This window comes from Rattus norvegicus, chromosome 5, assembly GCF_036323735.1.
Source record: "Rattus norvegicus strain BN/NHsdMcwi chromosome 5, GRCr8, whole genome shotgun sequence".
Classification (NCBI taxonomy): domain Eukaryota; kingdom Metazoa; phylum Chordata; class Mammalia; order Rodentia; family Muridae; genus Rattus; species Rattus norvegicus.
In genome coordinates this window covers 138,680,576-138,700,194 of record NC_086023.1, presented here as the reverse complement: position 1 = coordinate 138,700,194, position 19,619 = coordinate 138,680,576, and the positions used below count along the sequence as shown (strand labels likewise).

Here is a 19,619-nt window from a genome sequence, read left to right as displayed (position 1 = left end):
CAGATCTTGGGATCTGCCAGGTCTTTAGACTAAATGTATCTCCTCTTGCCTGAACCTTTCACACACTAAGTGCCTCGCTGGCTCATTTGGCAGGGGTCCAAGAGCAGCTTACACTTCTGCACTCTGAGGAGGGTGGCCACTGCTGTAATACAGTGGGCGGAGATATCTTGACAATAGTGCCAATTGAGCACATCTTGATCTACAGAGCACACAGTAGTAGTTAGCTCTTAAAGCAACAATGCCCCCAGGCCCCCACCCCTACCAGCCAACTGCTATACCAGGGTATTGAGGGCCAGAAAATAATTTTAGCCTTAGGAGGCCAGATTTAGTCACCAATTTAGCAAACCTACCTACCAGCCCCAGGAGGAGTAGGTAAGGAATATGACCAGAGTCTGTGTTAAGAGCTCTGTGGACTGTGGGTACTTTACTGAGCTGGATGGGAGGGAGAGTTAAGCTCTCCTGCCTGCAGAGCTCCTCACAGGACAGCTATCCTACCTTGCAAAGCCCCTAACATTACAACGCAAGGATGGAAAGGACATCCAGCTCCTGCAAGTCTCCACTTCAAGCAGCAGATGTCAATCATCAACAAGGGTCTCTTTCCACCCCATCCACAGGGCATCCCAGCCCAGAGAAAGACTGGCACAGGTGACGAGACAGACTTCTCTCTGGCTCTTCCTCTAGAGGTACCTAAGTGGCCACCTAGACCCAGTGTCCTTTTATCCTTTTGAGTTAGGAATCTGAGGGCCCTGCAGAGGTGGCTATATCCTTCTCCACAAACAGAGAGGGGTAAGACTACAGCAGAAAGTTCAGACAAGTATCACCTGGGCAGAAGTCGGGGGAAAGTTTCAGATCAACACCAACCCAATTCTGAGACCTCTGTCCTCAAGCAATAATCCTGCTCTTTGCCTGTATTCTTGACCCTCAAGTTGTTCAAAGGATTTGTCCTGGTCCCTACATGCTTCCTGTCATCATCCCTCACATAATTACATAAAGATATTATAAACAACAGAAGTAACCAACTTTAGTGCAGGAAGGCTGATGCTAGTTGGGCACAGGGTCTGATCATTAGTTGTGATTACATAACTACATAAACATGGGTTGGAGAACACTTCTGTAGAGGTTAATTCAACAAATGCCTTGTTCTCCTTCCCCACCCCAACAACAGAAGGCAGGCCTGGGTCAAAACGTCACAGAATGCCTGATATCTCCGGGGCACCTGGCCTCTGCCTAGCAAAACCAAAGGCTGCCAGAACTTTCAAGATGCAAAGCAAGAAGAGAACCTCAGGGTACCACTTCTCCAAGCCAGCAGGCTCTTGTACAAACATTGTCAGGTTCAAGGGCAGGTCAAGCCACAGACAGGGTCCTGACCTTGACAAGCAGTAAAACCAAACCAGCCAGCTTCAAGGATGTCCAAATAGGTCTCCAAGTTCCTCTACTCCACCACTTCTGTCCCAGCCACCAGTCTGGATGTCCATCACCTCCCCAGGGACCATTCGTCACCAGCAGTGTTCCCATTTTAAAATATGATGAAATGTGGGGCATCTAGGAAGGGGTACCTGCTTTATTAGTGACAGGATAAGACATTACCCCAACCCCACTCCCACCTCAGTTGGAGTTCGGGTTTGGTGTGGTGTAGTGTGCTTTGGGAAGAGGACTGAAAAGGTGTGATCCTCCTCCCCCCACCACCACCACCCCCACCTTGGAATTGTCTTCAGGGGATGGCAGGACTGTGAGCAGGGGGAAAAATTTCTCCCTTCAATGCTGGCACCCAGCATCAGACCAATATGATCCTTCTACCAAGCAGCAACAGACATCTCTGGAGCCTGACCCTTCCTAGAGCAGCAGCCTGGCCCAGGAGCCAGGTCTGCAGCGCAACGCAGCTGAGCGATCGCGGGGGCGCGCGGCACGCACAGGGTTACAGCCCAGCCGCCGCTGCGAGTGATTGACGCGCGGGGGTCACTTGAGGTTCGCGCTCCCCAAGCCAGGCCGAGCTCGCAGCCCACCGCGCACACGGTGGCCACCCTGCCAGCCCCGCCACCGCCACCCAGACACCTGGTGTGAGAAAGGCAGCGACAAAATGGAATCCCAGCACTGTGGCAGGCACTTCCCGGTGGCGGCCGCGGGAGAAAACACAATCAGGGAAAAATAAAGCACAAGGAATCCGTCCGCGGAATAAAAACCCCAGAGTCCCCTACCTTCAGCCTTGGGGTAGCAAGCTGGTCCTGTGTGTTCTCTGACCCACGGATCCAGCACCCTTCTTCAATTATTCCGGTCAGTCGGGATATAGTGCATTTTTTTTCATAAACACCTGTTTCAAGTAAGGGGTAAAGACCTTATTGAAGGAATTGTTCTTAAGAAATAACCTGTGCGTACGTCTGTCCATCCAGGCGTGCATGCGTATTTGTATACACACATATGCACACGGAATACTCATGTACACTGAAGCACCAAACTAGGCAGGGGGATAATGGGAGAGTCAGCTGGTGGTGAGCATGCTCACGCCGGGAACAGATCCACCCTCTGTTATTCCTCTGAATAAATATAAATCACGATCAGAAACCCAAACAGAAGCATCCCTCTTGAATTCCTGCTGGAAACACGGAATAAATTCAGCCCGCAGACACAGAATCTAATCAGCAGCTGCTTTCCGAATCCAGAGCCAACCCATGCCCAGCTTGTCTTTTCCACTAGGAGTCCAGATCTTTTTTTTAAAAGGGGTTTTAACCTTTTAAAGATACAGTACACCAATTATCACTTGAATAGCATGGCTGGGAATATTGGAAGAAAGCACCAGGCCTATTGCCACGCAGGGCAAAATTTCAGGTAGTGACAGTGTTCATTGACTTTCATATATCTGCGCATGTGGATAATACATTACTTGGTGGGAGAAACATAGGCAATACAGGATATAAGCAAAGCACACATGTCTATTTCGTGATGGGCTTCCCACTGATGAGTAGCACTGCATGCGAACACTTCTAAACATTCATGTTCAATGGGTTAGACTTTCAGCAGACTTCTCAAAACAAGGGTCACTCCTCTGGGGTCCCTTATTGCTCCTGAGGGGCCAGAAGGGCCAGGTGACTGGAGGCAGTGAGGTCTCTGCTGAACCCCACCCTCCACCCCCAGCTTTCTCCCAGGTGCCCTGCATGCCCTCCCCTGAAGTCTCAGGGAACCAAAGGACGGTTCAGGCAGCATTTCTGAGCCACCGTGAGAATCAGTCTCAGATCCGTCATAGGACAGGTTTCCTTCTGCTTGCATCGGGAATTGAGACTGACACCTGGCCTTCGCTGTTTGACTCTTCTGATTGGCTCCTCTTCAATGTTTTGTTAGCAAGGTTTCATTGCTGCTCTGTTTTTAACTTTTGGGGGGTTTTGGAGCATGGAGGTTGAACAACAGCCCACTCCAGCCTAGAATGCACATGCCAACTACTTCAGCTACCCAGATGGCATCCATTCCAGTTTTGGTTTAGTTTTTAAAGAGGTACCACTGAGAAAAACAAAAAGGAACTTTACTCCTGTTTGAAAGAAAGACCGTGTCTTCTACCCAAGAGCCCCAGAACTTCATCCCGGCCCTGCTACCTGCCCCCCTTGTTCCTGGCCATCAGCAGGCCCCTCCACCACTGTGTTCCTAGGGCCACTCCAGGACAGGTCCCTCTGGTTCTAGCCCTGACTCTCATTCCCTCTCCTGGTCCTGCCAGGCAGACCACTGAAACCCATGCCTGGCTCTCTCTTACCTAGCCCTGTCTGCCTCACCCTCCCAGCCAAAACTACTCTCCCCACCTCTCCACTCCCAGATTCTTTAGAGAAAATTAGCATATTTCATGTGTCATCATCCTAGCTAGCTGAATCTGTCACTGATTGGTTGGGTACTGGCAGCCGGAAATGTCACCAGCCACACAGCATGGAGCTGGCTCTCCTGTGGCTACCACAGATCTGAGCTTAGGAGGCTTGGTGACAAGGTACAGACCTACCACAGGGAGCCTGTCACTCTTCTCAAAGCCTTTCTTCTACCCAGGCCTGGAGGAAGGGGGCAGAGGAAGCCAGAGTGTCTGCCACTGTGGTGTCAAAGGAAGGGGAGAGGCATGTTGTGAAGAAATGAAAGCCATCTTTATCCCTGTTGATAGATCTAGGCAGTGTTCCTGACAAAAGCATTCTTTCTTTACATTAAATCTCAAGAAGGCTTGAGAAAACGATTTTATTTTCTGCTGCTCAACTCCCTGTAATAGTACAGCACCAAGCAGGAATCCTACTCTGGTCAAGCTGTCAGGAATCCAGAAGGAGATTTGGGCCCACACCCTCTCTCTTTGAAGCCCAGCTCTCAACTGCCCCTGCATGGGCTTAATGCACGCTGAAGCCCACAGCATTGTGAGACTCCATTGTCTTTGTAGTGACCCACAGGGACCTTGTCTCCAAAGATTTAACGAAACCCAGTGCTTCAGTCATACTTCATCCCATTCTCTGCCAATGTTAAGCCCCATCTCTCTAGCTTTTGGTGTGGAAGTTGTTTCTCACACTTTAGTTGTATTTAGGCTCGAAGAAGGACCCTTGCAGGCAGACAGGTCATGTGGTCCAGCCATGTACAGGGCAGAAGTTCCAGACTCCTCCCCAATTCCACACAGAGGCCATTGGTTTGGTGAATGATAAAGGGGGCTCCTAAATGTTTTCTTGTTCATTCTTCCCCAAAAGAGCCACTTAAGTGAACAAATGTCAGTGGTCCCACTGGAAACCAAAGGACTATGCCATCGAGATGTAGGCATTTGAAAGAGTAAACATTTCAGAGTAAATGAGGCCTGGGCAGGAAGGTCTGTGAAGACTCTGCACAGACCTTGACGAAGTCATTGCACAGGTTCCCAGGAAAGGATCCTAGAAAGTTCAGGCTCAGAAGATGGAGACTGGAGGACAATTATGGATATGAAGAAATGCAGACACAGATCAAGGTCATGGGGAGCAGACCTGTTCACTAAAGACAGAATGGCTAGACACAGAAGATCTTCACAGCTTCTTTGCAAAGTGGGAAGTTTATTCCCAAAATAAGTAGGAACTAAAAATGAAGGGGAGCAGGCAGGGGAGCGGCTCCCTAGGGCCACTAAAAATACTCTACATATGCACACACGAACACACACACACACACACACACACACGCACGCACACACACACACACACACAGAGGAGTGGGGGAGACTTCAGTAACCAGATAAAGCATAGAGCATTGCCCAGCAGGAGTTCTGAAGGAACAGCAGCACCAAGGAGAAGCAGAAACAGAGGCAAAGGGCTGTCCCCTTCAGCTGAAGAGCGGGGTGCAGGCCACAAGGTGTGCTGGCAGCAGCTTGTTGAGCAAGCACACACATTCAAAGATGCAGAACCCCAAGAACAAAGAGACACAACCACAAACGTACTCGTAGGGGAGGAGGCCCTGACTGCTTAAAAGAAGTAAAATCCGAGTGGCTTTAGTCCCCTTCTAAACTGCACCTCGGAGACATACCTGCACAGTGCTTATAGGGACTCCAAGGGAAGGTCCTGAAGCCTCATTAGCTGCCACACTAGCACAGCCCTCTGTGATGATAAAATAGAGACATGGTACCACAGGCATACCTTTTACTAAGAAAAGTTTCTGGAGATCACTTGAGGATCTCTGCTAAGCAAGAGGAAATACAGGCCAGGAAAACGAACTCACACAAGGAGAGGTTATTATGTAAGAAAATGTAATGCGGAATGAAGCCAGGTAAAATGTAAGGCTGAGTACAGAATTGACAGCTGGTTATAAAGTTTAATAACTAAACATTTTGAAAGATGAGAGTCAAATGATTTAAACATGCAATATCCCCTCTATTCTGTAATATCACCTGCTACTGATTTCATCATTTACCTATAAAAGGACAGAGACACAGAGAAGGCAAGACAGACAGACAGACATACATACAGACAGACAGACAGAGTTTCCAGTTTACAAAGTTTTGATAGAGTATTTGGCTATAAGTTGTTCTATTTTCTTATTGGTTATTATTGCTAACATTCTACAGTGTCTAGTCTTCCTTCCTACTAGTAACCACCATCTGTTTTTAAAATACAAGTTCCAGAATTAAATGTATATACTAATAAAATTGAGAAATTTCAATGGAGATACATAAGCAGAATAATAATAATAATAATAATAATAATAATAATAATAATAATAAACAATACTGAAAGGACATTTTTGTCAGGTAGACAATTCCAGAATGTTTCTTCTTTCTGTTCTAAAGTAACATTTAGGACTGAGGTTGATGGATGGATGTTTGTTTAGAGATGGTATACTTGCTATGTAGCCCAGGTTGGCCTTAAGCTTCAGCTCGTCCCTCCCTGGCATCCTGAGTACTGGTATTACAGTGTACATAACAGCACCCAGTACAGCTGAAATACCCAACGAGAAGGAAAACATTAGAAGGGCCACTGACCAGGAAAACAGAGAAGGAACAAGAAGTGGCTTATTTGCCAGTTAGAAATACGTAACACTTCAGTGTTATAGTAACCAAAAGAGCCTCACACTACAGAACCTGCAAAACAGGCTGGTGGGCCTGAATGTAGTCAAGAAACAATTTGACTATAGTTTGTCATGTGAAGGTAAGAAATGAAGGCTGAATTTTAAATCCGTTGAACAAAGAAATCATTATCCTGTAACATAATAAGAGTATTTGACTATGGCTAGTTGAAAAGAATTATTTCCTTTAACCCATGCCTTATTTAAAATCTGTTCTGTTTTCAGAAAAAGAGACCTCAAAGGATAGATAGATCTTATATTTATTATTAAGTATTCAATGCCATAAAGTTATTTTCTAATAATGTAAAGAAAACTGAGGTCATCCAGTCTATGCAAAATACCAATGGGACAGGCTAAACAATGCTCCCCACAGAAATGTTCTACCTAATGCGTGGAAAATGAGCATTACCTTATATGCAAATGATGTGAATAAATTAGTGCTCTGGATATGGGGAGGTTATTATAAACAAACTAGGAGAACTCTACATGAAATCACAAGGATCTTTTGTAAGAAACAGGAAGCAGGCAGCGGAGAAGTCATGGGATTACAGAGGTCAGGATCAGAGGGATATAGCCAGAAGCCAGGACAAGTCAGAAGTCATCAAATGTAGAAAGAATCAAGAAACAGATTTTTCCCTGGAGCCTCTGGAGGGAGTTTAGCATTGTTCCTGTCAACACTTGATTACTACCCAGAGAAACGGACTGAAGACTTCAGACCTCCAAACTACGAGCAGATGAGTATGTCATCTGATGGCATCAAGTTCATGGTGCTTCTTACTCAGTCACAGACTATGAAAACCCACTGCAGTGAGAACTGCAGGATTCCAGTAAGTGTTCCCTCTTACTGTGTGCCAGGCACTACTCCAGGAATTGCACATGCTAGCCATTTAATTTGTACACAAGGGGGCAGTAGGGAGTACCTGTGGCTAAGGCTACGGTGACCTGGGTTATATTGCTTTCTCATTTGTCATGCAGAGATTTTGTGGCTTGAACAAGAAATGTGCCCTCCAGACTCATGCTTTGAACACTCACCAAATTTGTGGTGCTACTGAGGAAAAGGGGTGGTGCTGAAGGAAAAGGGAGAGCCTTTAGGTCCTAACGTTTAGGAGGTAAGACCTAGCTGGCTGAAGTAGGTCACTAGAGAAAATTCTGAGGGCATGGGCCCTAGTTCTGGCCACTTTGCTTCCTTGTCTGCCATGATGGGTCTCTGCCATACACCCCTGCTGCCATGAATCCCATCATGCCTTCTCTGCTGTGATGGACTGTACCCATCCAAAGCATAAACAAAAACAAATCAAAACAAACAAACAAACAAAACAAACCTCATTTATTAAGTAGTTTTATGTCAGGAATTTTGGTCATAAATATAAGTAAATAAAATTAACTAATAGGAGACATAATGATGACACCTACCTACTAGCGTTGTAGAGGATAAAATGAGGCTAGCTATATATATAACATGCCTGACTATAGGTTCACATGTGATAAGCAGTAACTAGTACCCTTGAATATTTAGCATTCTGGTCTGCTTTCTAGAACTCCTCTTACCAATTCCCTTTCTTCTCTCTTGATATGAACAAAATGTGAGTCACTCCTAATCACCAAAATATTCTTCAACTATTTGAGAATGTTGATCAGGTCCTCAGGAATCTGAGCTGGTCCAGGCTAAGATGCCTCTGGTCATCGCTCTTCAGGTCATCTACATTTTTCCCTACACTCACCAGCTCCATGGAAAACAGTCTCCTACACTTTAGATGTGACCAGATGACCACCATACTTCTACTAAGCAGAGATACACACACTACAGCCCTTGGAGCAGCCTAATTTATACAACTTACACGGGAAGAGTGCATTTGACATTAAGGAAAGATTGTAAAGACAAACACAAGGAAAAAACGTGACAAATACCATATGGGACTGGTCAAATCTAAAATGTTTGCTATTTTTGCCTTTGTTCTAGAAAAGCTTGCTATCTCATTCTAGAGAATTCTATACTTTTCTCAGTACAATATACTATTGTTCAGGATTTTCTGGGAGTAAAACTACACTGATATATTTGCTGGCTTTATTTCAAGCCTGATAAAGTTCCTTCAGCAGCCATCCTCCCCTCCCCCCATCTTAGTAGTAAGTCAGTTACTTAACAACTAAGACTACATTTCCCAGCATTCCTTGTAGGTGTGTCCAGAGGACAGGCTTTAGCTCTGAGTTGCAAACTAATATGAACTGAATGATTTTCTGATCTGCCCTTGAAGGGAAGGATCACAGTCTCCCCTCCAATTCTCTTTCCTATTTGCTGGAGTGTAGGCTTGGATGTTGTGTGAATGAGGCTGACTGATCAGGAAGACAAAGGACCCTGGGTCTGTGGTGCTAACATTTTATCCCGTCCTAACCAGGAATAACCTAACATATTATTCTCAGTCTCCAAGAAGGAAACTAATTTTTAGTTTACAGAGTTTTTTCAGGTCCTGTGACAACAACTGAATCTGGGGATGCAAGCAATACAATTATATCAATCTATCTATCTATCTATCTATCTATCTATCTATCTATCTATCTGCTGATCTGTTTATTTATTTATCTGTAATTACTGCTACTAAGCCATATACTTTCCTGGTCTACACTCACACCATAACCTTACATTTATTTATCCCACTTACACTCAATATTGTAAGAATAACCCATCATTTTGCCCTGATGTCTGGGACATAATTCTGTGCCCTAAGTGTCTGCTATCCTTTCTCGTTTCATAACATTCTTCAAAGGGCAGTTCAGTTGCCAAGCTCACTAAGGCCACACTCAGCAGAACAGCTGATTAAGATTAAGTACAGCGCAGTAAGGAGGACTGCTGTGTCAGTGTGTGGAGGAAGGAAGTGACAGGTCAAAACCAAGAGCCAAATGGATGAGGAGGAAGAGGAAGAGGAGGAGGGGGAGGAGGAGGAGGAGGAAGCGGAAGAAGGAAGAGGAGGAAGAGAAAGGAGGAGGAGGAAGAGGAAGGAGGAGGAAGTGGAAGAAGGAGGAGGAGGATGAAGAGGAAGAGGAAGGAGGAGGAGGAAGAAGAAGGAGGAGGAGGAAGTGGAAGAAGGAAGAGGAGGAGGAAGAGGAGGAAGGAGGAGGAAGAGGAGGAAGGAGGAAGAGGAGGAGGAGGAAAAAGAAGAGGAAGGAGGAAGAGAAAGTGCTATGATCCAGTCTCTACACTAGGAGCCTCCCCACTGCTAGCTCATTTATTAAATAATTTGATCAATCAATTGCTTTAAGTGGAGATTATTTAGATTTGGGAGGATTATTTAGATTTGTGTGTGTGTGTGTGTGTGTGTGTGTGTGTGTGTGTGTGTGTGTGTGCACGCACATGTGTGTGGAGGCCAAAGGACAACTTTGGGTGTCATTCATCAGATGCTGTCTACCTGTTTTATGGTCTGGAACTCACTGAGTAGGCTAAGCCTGCTGGCTGGCAAGCCCCAGGAATGCCCTAGTCTCCTTCTCCCCAGCTCACTGCAATTAAAAGCATCATCTGGACTGTCTTAGTTGGGGTTTCATTGCTGTGAAGAAAAACCATGACCAAGGTAACTCTTATAAGGGATGTTTAATTGGGGCTGGTTTACAGTTTCATTAACATCATGAGACATGGCAGTGTGCAGGCAGACATGGTTCTGTAAGTGGAACTGAGAGTTCTGAATCTTGGTCATACTGCAGCCAGACTGTCTCTGGCCAGACTTGAGCATATATATGAGACCTCAAAGTCCATCCCCAGAGTGAAACACTTCCTGTAACAAGGCTACACCTCCTCCAATAAGGCTACAGCTCCTAATAGTGCCACTTCCTATGGGCAAAGTATATTTAAACCACCACAAGGATCCAACTTTCTTGCCCTTCCCATGTGGACTGAAACCAGAGGCTCTCCAGGAACCATTCAGGCCTTCAATGCCATTGGGACTGTGGAGGCATCCAGGCTTATGGCCGAACCTCCCCCAGTTCTCATCTCCTAGGAGGGAGGCAGACATTGCTGCTTTCTCCAGTCTATATCATGTACCAGCCTAAGGAGTTTTTTTTCATAATATATATTAATCCACCAGTTCTGTCTGTCTAGAGCAGTGATTCTCAACATGTGGTTCATGATCCCTTAAGCAAACCTATATCTCTGAAAATATTTACATTATGATTCATAAGTTTCAGTTATGAAATAGCAATGAAAACAAACTTATGGTTGGAGGTCACCACAACATGAGAAACTGTATTAAAGGGTTGCAGCATTGGGAAGGTTAAGAGCCACTGCCCTAGAGAACCCTGACTAGTACAGATGGCATACGGTTGTATTCAATACAGATTGAAAACTCTGTGGAGTTTAGGAGGAAACAGACACTTACGTTTCTACAAGAGGAGCCTGGCATCTTACTCAAGTTCCATGACCAATTCTGATAATCACTGTAAAGAACTAGTGCAGGACTCAGCTTTAGAAAGCCACAGTCCCTTATAAAATGTCACTAGGCCCAATGTTAACCAGACAGACATGATACCGAGATCTCATACCATGGAGTCAGTGTACCCAAAGCATAGCCTGAATGTACTCAGCAGGCACACAACAGGAAAAGGAGCCTGGTGTTTCTAGAGCACCAACTCAGAGGTAGACATTTTGCTCAGCAAGTGACTCATAGAGTCTGACTTTGTTTTTTCTCTCACACAGGGCTATCCCTTGCCCTGCTAAGCATGAGTTCAATATGAAGAAGTTTCACCAATCTAGAGAGGCCCCACTTTGGGTATCTCACAGACAGCAGTCACGTTCCAGACCCCCTCTGCTGCACTGAGACAAGCAACCTGGCTTCTGGTAAGTTTGCAGTCGCTGGCTGCCAAGCTCGTGTGTGTGTGTCAGGGTGGGTGAGGTTCTTTTGTGCTGACTACTGTCCTTCCCAAAATTCTACAGACAGATGCTTGGCCATGGCTACAGAGGACTCTACAGCACCACAGGAGCAGAGTGTAAAATTTCAGTCGTACTGAAATAACATCAACAACGCCGTAACAAGAAAAGGTCATGAATAAACACTGCAAATCTCATGTACTTTCTCATGGGGGATCAAAACCTAGCATGCCTTTAGGGACCAAGCACACAACAGGAATGCGCATGACAGGAATAAGCAAAGCCTGTGTGTACTGAATTTAAAAGAGGCAGAAAGTCCTGTTAGTTAAGAGTAGTGGAGTCAGATGGTGGGATGTGGGTCTGCATAGCTAACTCCAATGATCAGTCAGCAAAAGAAGAGGGGCTCATCTCTCAATTGGGAAGACAAAGAGAGTGCACTTTTTTAAAAAATGCTTATATAAACACATATCAATTTTTAAAACAATTTTTTAAGAAAGAGAGAGCATGCGGAAATCAGGATGTCTCCAAATGAATGGGGCAGATGACTTGATCACAGTAATTCTCGAACTGCAGTCCTAGGAGCAGAGTCACAGGAATACCAGGGAACTGCAAGATGCTCCTCGGAAGAGCTCCGACAGTTTGAGGCTCTCCACAGCCTCCCAGGAGACAAGGTGGCCTTTGCCTCTTTTATCGGGGCCTATTTCATCTAAAGTTCACCTAGCTCGTTCATCATTTTAAGCTCATACAAGATTTATACAAAGAATCTTATATACCCTTCCCCTAGAGTTCCTTACTGCCAGCGTCCTCTCTAACAACAGTAACAATCAAGATCAAGAAAGTGATGCTGGCACAACACCACTAACTGAGTGCCAGCCTTTTCTCTAATGTTTACATATGAGGAAATGTATATAAAACAAAACTACATTACAGCTATTGTCCAGGCGTCGGCGGAGGATGTGATGCTGCTCTGGGCTGCTGGTCCTCCTCTGTCTCCTCAGACCCATATTACCACTCAGCCCTGGCTCTCAAGCCTCTCATTCTTTTGAACGGCCTTGCTTGGGTTTTGTGTGCTGTCCCTCCTTGGATTTTTTCTGGCACTCACTTATGATTAAATTGTGCTCAGGAGTCTGGGGCAGGATTAGTATAGAAGTGCTGTGTCCTGTAAGAAATAAAATAGGATGATGACAACTCCTTTTAAAATAAAAGTCTCTTGAGTCAGCCTAGGTCAAATTATGGAGAAACAAAAACGGGACACCTGCCATAGCCACTCTCCCAACGGTCTAACTATCCTACCCAAGGTACAAGTGTAGAGTAGATTCCTGACAGCCATGCTTGCCCTCGGACCCACAGACATGGCAAGGACGCTTGATGAACTATAAAACAAATAGGGTGTAATGTGGAGAGAAGAACCCAGTACGGTTTTGTTACAAGACAAAGTCTTTTAGAGATGAGGGATGTCATGTAAGATTGTACCCTGCTGACTCCTCAGCTGGTGGGAAAAGAGAAGAAGGGACTTTTATTGAAGCTATTAAAAAACTGTTCTCAGGGCTTAGTCAGTACACCGGACGTTCTAGGCCAATGCCAGCTCTACAGGGTGGTAGAGAAACTTCCCCGCTTTCACAACCCTGAGCTGCTGGTGCTCTTAGTATGAAATAATGACCTGTGCTTCCCACTCTGAATGGATATGCCGTCACCATGTCCATTCATCCTATCACTGGCCATGCCAGCCTTGGTGGCATCTGCTAGCTTTCTCCACTGAGAAGTGACTCGCTTTCTCTCTGTCACTGAGTATTATCAAGGAATCTCCAATGTCTGTTCACCTAGTAATTTTGGCATCTGTGTGGTGAGCCGTCTCCTCTCTCCCTCATTCCTCTGTATTAGCCACCAGAATTCTTCATCAAGGAGGAGCCATATTTTCTTCCCATGCAATATAAAGTCTGTTCAACACTTTTTAATCAAGACAGATTCATGAATACTTACTTTGTTCTTTGAGTTATAACTTAACACATCCTTATTTAATTTTGTTTCAAATTGTTCCCATCTGGGCCATGGGTAGTTCTTCCAAATTGGCTCCTCATTTCTGATCCCCGCCATGGAGGAAGCTGACACGGACACCATGGAAAACAAGCACATCCCTCAGTCATGCTACCACAGCCTCTGCCTCCCATCTCATTGCCCACCCTCACCCCAGTGCACGCAGCTGGTGATAAGGGCGTCCAGAGTGGTGCTCCTGGCTGCTCTCGGACTTGGAACCCGAGCGCAGCCTGGGCCGCCTGAGAGGTTTCTTCGGGGACCACAGTGAGGAGTTGGAAGAGGATGAGATGGAGGAGGAAGAGGAGGAGGAAGAAGAGGTGAGCCACTTCTCTCCGAGTCTAGAGTCCGGACAGGTGGACTCCCAGGACAAGGAGGAGCACCTGATCAGTGCTGTTGAGCTGACCCAGTACATCTTGTTTCCACTTGCAAAGGTTACTTGATAGACGGGACGACCATTACAGAATGTCTTCACATTTTGTAAGAGCTGCATTGTGAGACATTTTTACTATAGCAACAGATGCCCAAAATGCAACGAAGTTGTCCACCAGACTCAGCCTCTTTATAATGTAAGGTTGGACCTGCAGTTACAAGACATAGTGTGCAAATTAGTGATCAGTCTAGAGGAAAGAGAAGAAAAGCAAAGGTGTGGCTTTTATAAAGGAAGAGGTCTAGATGGAAAAGAAGTCTGTGTGTGTTTTGGGAGAAGCAACTATTGGGCATGTAAAGAATTTATTAGAAGAAAAATGGGTCTTAATCTAGCTTGTCAGGTAGATCATCTGTGGGGAGCACTGCCGACGTGTACTAGGGATGCAGCAATGTAGGATCTGCTTGTCCTTCAGTACGGTCTTGTGGTTTCTCCTTTGAAAGTAACTTGAAGACACAAGTGTATATGAGAAACACAGTAAGAAGGCGTCTGCGGGTCTACATCACACCAAGATCCTCACAAAGCACATAACCACCACTACTTAGCTGTTAAGAGCTAGCTTCTGTTTTCAGCGCCAGAACCCAGCACTGTGTGTACAACTTGAAACAATAGAATATATTTGCTACACTAAGGACTACGTAAAAAACATTCAAAACTCAGGGGGAAAGAACTGAAAACCACTAAATTTTAAAATTCCTTATGATTCCAAGTATGAGGAAGTTACTGGTTGCTTCCCATCTTTGAGGTAGGTCGGTCCTGTGGAAGCTGGGATTCTGCCCTCCAACTGCATGGGTTATATGGGTGTCCTTCAGAACAGTTTTGCTTTGAATTTAAAACCTGGGGTGTGCTCAGCAACAAAACTACTGCCACTTACATGTCCCTGTCCTATTCTGAATTAAAACATTCCAATGACATGGCTGAGGCACTCTTCCTCGGCTCTGAGACTGTAGAGATGGCTCTTCTCCCTTAGATAGGAGGTGCTGCTTTGTGATGCTTCATTTGCATATACCAGTGCCACTGGGACAGGTGTTACAAAAGTCCCTCAGTGTGACTGTGGATGATGCCTGCTTCTAACAGTAGCAAAACATTTCAGGTGAATTACCAGGAGTTTACAGAATCCTTACTGTTTCCTCAGCCACAGATTATCTGGTTCTGTGTCTAATGTTTGTTTTCTCGTCATTTGGGTAAAGAATCAGAGTCTTTGAGAACCTTGCTTTCACAAAGACTTAATTGTAAACATTATTTTGCCTAAAATTAGCATCCTGATGCTTTCTAAAATAAATATTTTATAGACTTATTTCATAGCAAAATTTCCAAATCTGTACAGAAATTTAAAAAATTAGAATTGCATTGGCGACTGGTTTTGTAAAGAATTTATGAATTGTACATAAATCTCTTCTGACATTTAATGAAAATTTATTTTTGCCAAAAAACTCCATACATATTTTGTATGTTATAGTTAGAATTATAACTAAGAATTTTATTTAGAGATGTTATTATAAAAGCATCTAAATTTCAAAAACCAAATGTTTATTGTCAATAAAAAGAAATATAATAGGAGTTGGGGAGATGGCTCAGTGGTTAAAGCACTGGCTGCTCTTCCAGAGGACCCAGTTCTGTTCCCAGCACCCACAGAGAAGCACAAACATCTATAACTCCAGTCCCAGGGAATCCAACACCCTTTCTGGCCTCCAAGGATACTATACACAGATGGTATACAGATATACATACAGACAAAACACCCATACACACAAAATGAAAAAATATTTTTAAAGAAACATTACTGACTTTATAATCTATCACCTACTAAACTCACTTATTAATCCTAGGACTTTTCTTTAGGGAAAAAGTTTTAAGTCTATAAACTCAGTTTCAGAACATATAGGATTATTCAAGACATCTTTTTCTTCATGAATTTTCATACTCATGGTTTTTTTTTATGGAATTTGACCATAGCACCACAGCCAGCACCAAGCTGTACATAGCCTTTGTATTTCTTTACTGTCCACAGGGTTCTGTAATGATGACCTTTCTTCATTCCTGATCCTGGTCACTTGTGTCTTCTCCTTTCTTTGGATGGCCCCATTAGAAGTTCATCGTTTTCCTTGATCTTTTCAAATAACCAGTTTGGGTTGGTTGATAGTTCCAAATTGCTTTTCTGTTTCTAACTCATTGATTTTTGTTTTTCATTTTGCTTCTGTCTTTATTATTTCTTTCCTATCATTTCCTTTAGTTCTAATTTGTTCTCCTCTATCTGATTACTTTTCAGTATTGACACCTTTCTTCTACTTCTAACATAAACATCTGATATTATAAATGTTCATCTGTGACCCACTCTTACTTCATTTCACAGATTTTGATATGTTGTCTCTCTTTGTCAGTCATCAGGAATATTTTCAAATCTTGCCTGATGCCAGGCGTTGTTATTACTGCTGCTGCTGTTGTTGCTGCTGCTGTTTTAGGTGTTGTTACTGCTAATGTTGCTGCTATTGTTGTTTTAGATGTCCGTTATGTAATTTTCATACACAGGATTTCCAAGTGACTTTAATGATGGGTCATGAACATATCGTCCATGATGTCTATTCTTGTGAAGTTATGGTTTGTCTCACGGCTCAGAATACAACATCTGTTAGTGTGTGCTGCATATGCACTTCAGAAGGGTTTGTGGGTGGATGAAATGTTCTGTAGTCAACTAGAGTAAGTTGGCTGGCAACGTCACTCAGGTCATTTTACTCCTTTGTAAATTTACTCAGTAATTTACTAAGAAAGGAGCATTGACTTTTAAAATTATGATTATGAAATCATATATCTCACTTTTTATTCTACCAGCTTTTGCATCATGTATTTTGAAACTTTGGTGTTTTGTATCTTTGGAGAATTGAACCCTTTATAATAATTTAATGTATATCGTTATCCCTTATAATAATTCTAGTCTTAAAGGTTTGTTTTGTATGGTATTAATATAAATAATTCAACTTTGCATAGCAAATCACTTTTACACCCAACAGTTTTTAATCTACCCATTTCTTCATTTAAAATGGATTTATAAAAACAATGTACTTTTGAATCTTCCTTTTTTCATCCAATCTAACAATCTCAATATTTCAACTGAAGTATTTATGCCACTCGCATTTAATGTGATTATGGCATGATTGAATTAAAATACATCATCATATTAGCTGTCCTTTTTTTCTTTTTGTTCCTTCCCTTGCCCCTCCCACCTTCCTTCTTTTTCTGAGTTCTTTTCCTACTGTCCTTTGGGAATAAGGGAAGGAAATCATCTCAGTGTTCTTCTTCAGCTCTGCTTGTAGTTAAGCACTTTATAGCTGAGCCTTGAAGCTGTGCCCCTCTTAGTGACACCCATCTCTCCCCTGGGTTAACTCTGAATTCAAAATGAACCCCTGCCTTTCCCCTAGGAGTCCCGGTTTTCTTCTTATCCCTTTACCTCACATGTGACTTGCTAATAGCCTAAGAGCAATGCTGCTCCCTTCCACACACATCACACACACCAAGTTATTGTTTCCAGGGGAACACGAGATCAATGTCAAAATGGAGCTTCTTGCCTTTCTCAAGAAGCTTCTGTTCCCCTGACCCAGATATTCACTACAGGAGAGACTTTCTGTGGCCTCTTCAATTGCCTTTGTGAATTTATAGTCATGTTTCTGTACAAGAATGTCTGTAAGAGGTGTTTATCTCCCTTACTGATAGCCAGTGTACCCTTGCTCAGGTCCCAGCTACTCAACTACCCTAGGTTATTCTTACAGGGATCTGACTGGCTTCCATCCCAAGTGGCCCTGTCTCATGTCTACAGATGTCTGTCTTCTTCTAAACAACCGCCCACACCCTCAGTATTGCAACAAACTCAGGAAAATCTGAGGATAGGCTACTCACCATGTTTTTGTATGTCATGAGTTTGAGGACATAGTCTTTCTAGTTCTACATGTTTAGTTCAATCCAGAACTTATATAGGTATTTTGCATCTTCCTCAGTAGTGAACAGGAGAAGGTTCAGCAGTTGGTCAGGGCAGGTACCCTCCTTTTGGAAGGAGCTGTAGAAATAACAGATGCTCCAAAGTTGTTCTTGAGAAAAGTAAGGTATGTGGGGAAAATCCCATAGTCTTTAAGTTAAACATAAATAATTGAGTTTCTAAAAATTAAAAGCCAGAATCCGTGTAAGCTCTGACTCAGCTGTAATTCAGGAATGTTGTACCTCAGCTAGAATTCAGGACTGGCATGGCTCCACTATAATCCAGGACAGTCATCTCACCAAAAGCACTTACCAACCTACAACTTCCTGACAGAAAATATGATGCTATATAGTAAGAACTATAGGTAGCAAAAAATAAAATAACTTTAGAGGGGTTCTAGACATTTCAATTAATTTCAGATTCTTTCATTCATGTTGCTACTTTGCCATAAATATGATGGGTGACTACTCAAGATTAGGCCAATATCACATAGATCATAGTTATTTATTTTATTATTTATTATCCCTTTCCAAAAATAAATATTGCCATTAACCATTAACTAGTCTATGTATTATCATTACTAACAAGGATGATGATAAAATAATCAGTTAGTGGTCACTTAGACCACTGTAGCTAGCTAACTAAAATCATTTAACTCCTTACAACCCAGTAACATACATGGACCTTAGAAAGTTTAAGAAGTGTCTTAGTCGGGGTTTCTCTTGCTGTGATGAAACACTATCACCAAAAGCAAGTTGGGGAGAAAGGGGTTTATTCAGGTTACACTTGCACATTGCAGTCTATCACTGAAGGAAGTCAGGACAAGATCTCAATCAGGACAGAAGCAGGAGCTGATACACAGGTCATGAGAAGTATTCCTCACTGCCTGTTCTTCATAGATCGCTCATCCTGCTTTCTCATAGAACCCAAGACCACAGCCCGGGATAACATCATCCACAATGGGCTGGGCTCCCTATCAATCACTAATAAAATGCCTTACAGTGACTTGATGTGCCAGGGTGGGTTGACACCAGGGGGCAGAGGAGCTTCTCAGAGGAGAAAGGGAAGTAGGACTGTGTGAGGTGAGGAGAGGGAGCTTCCATTGGGATGTAAAGTGAGTTTTAAAAAAGTTGTAAAGAAAAAGTACAAAAAAAGAAAAAAGAGAAGAAAAAAGAAAATGCTATCTTATGGGGGCATTTTCTTAATTGAGTTTCTGTCCTTTCAGATGACTCCAGTTTGTGTCAAGTTGACATAATACTAGCCAGCACAAGTTAGTCAATGTCAGAGCCAGAATCAAATCCCAAGTCAGATAGATTCCAAAGACCTAACTTAAAACTCCCGAGCCACACACTCCAGAATGTTGTCAAGACTTCATGTGGCCCAGTGAGTATTCTCTCTGGAAATGTCTACTCTTGAGTAAGAACTCCAAAGCACCATAAATGCCTTATTGGCTGAGACCAGCTGTCCAATCGGAACACTGGGTTTCAGGTGGCCATAAGTGACATTTGTTGAGTAATCTTGACAACTGGCACCTAGGAGATTGATTTGAAAAGGAGAAATTACAATCTTCCATATTTTCTTAACATTTTCTTCCTCCTCCTTCTCCTCTTCCTCTTCCAAATATATGTATATAGTTATGTTTTCCTATATAAATATTCTCTTCTTCCCTACAAAACTGTATTGTGTTACTTTTATTTAGTAATTTATTTAGTCTTTCTGAAATCTCTCCTCACTTTTCTTTTTTTTTTTTTCCTTTTTTTTTTTTTTTTTTTTTTGGTTCTTTTTTTCGGAGCTGGGGACCGAACCCAGGGCCTTGCGCTTCCTAG

At 43.4% G+C, this 19,619-nt stretch overlaps 1 protein-coding gene and 1 pseudogene across 2 annotated transcripts in view; one reads left to right on the top strand and one right to left on the bottom strand.

The window, feature by feature from the left end:
- Hivep3 (HIVEP zinc finger 3) overlaps positions 1–19,619 on the bottom strand; it is a 402,467-nt gene that overhangs the window by 312,864 nt on the left and 69,984 nt on the right. The window contains exon 2 of one of the 2 annotated variants that reach the window (XM_017593396.3): positions 2,196–2,308. The exons of the other annotated variant lie outside the window; for it this stretch is intronic. The gene's annotated coding sequence lies outside the window, so the exon portion shown is untranslated. The remainder of the gene's footprint in view (positions 1–2,195; positions 2,309–19,619) is intronic. 2 annotated transcript variants of the gene reach the window in all.
- Pcgf6-ps1 (polycomb group ring finger 6, pseudogene 1) lies at positions 13,461–14,277 on the top strand (annotated as a pseudogene).